A 673-nucleotide genomic window follows, 5' to 3' on the forward strand; every position below is an offset into this window, starting at 1 on the left:
AAAGTATCACTTTAATGAATGAAGAGTTTAAAAACAGCCTTCTGTAAGAATATATTTTTTGTCTTTTTAAACTTTAATTATATACCAGCTTACTGTATTCCGCATGACAGCTTACTGTATTCCGCATGAAAGTAACATTCTCACATTTATTGTACTTGATTTCCAGGGCTTATGTGAGGCATTTATTTATTTATTTATTTATTTTGCTTTAGCAATCTCAAATATTTACCCACCACAAGTAATGTTTAAGGAAGTTATTAATTCAGAAGGGTAATATTAAGTGGCTGAAATGTTTGATGAAACATACTCTCTAGGGACCCTATAGACGCAGACGTTCGCTCTTTCCTGATCTGTAAGACAGCATTATTTCTCTACTTTGTGGAGAATATAAAATCCATAATGCTATCACTACAGAAACTTATTAAAGCCATTTGGTCAACTATTTCACTTAATTAGAGCATATATCACCCATGTTTGTCATCCCTCAGCACTAAGTCCAGCATTGCTTTGGTGAAGTATCCTGATTCTGGAGTGCTAGTTCTCCTTCACAGTATATATACTCCAGCTCTGGCATTGTTGTTGTTATTTCAGGGCCTTCAAGTAAGTTCCAACCCATAATGACCTTACACACAACAGAACGAACTCTGCTGGGTCCTGTGCCATCCTCAAAACT

The sequence above is a fragment of the Echinops telfairi genome, unplaced genomic scaffold (genome assembly GCF_000313985.2).
Source record: "Echinops telfairi isolate 266 unplaced genomic scaffold, ASM31398v2 ScPeMD7_2;HRSCAF=8, whole genome shotgun sequence".
Taxonomy (NCBI): Eukaryota; Metazoa; Chordata; class Mammalia; order Afrosoricida; family Tenrecidae; genus Echinops; species Echinops telfairi.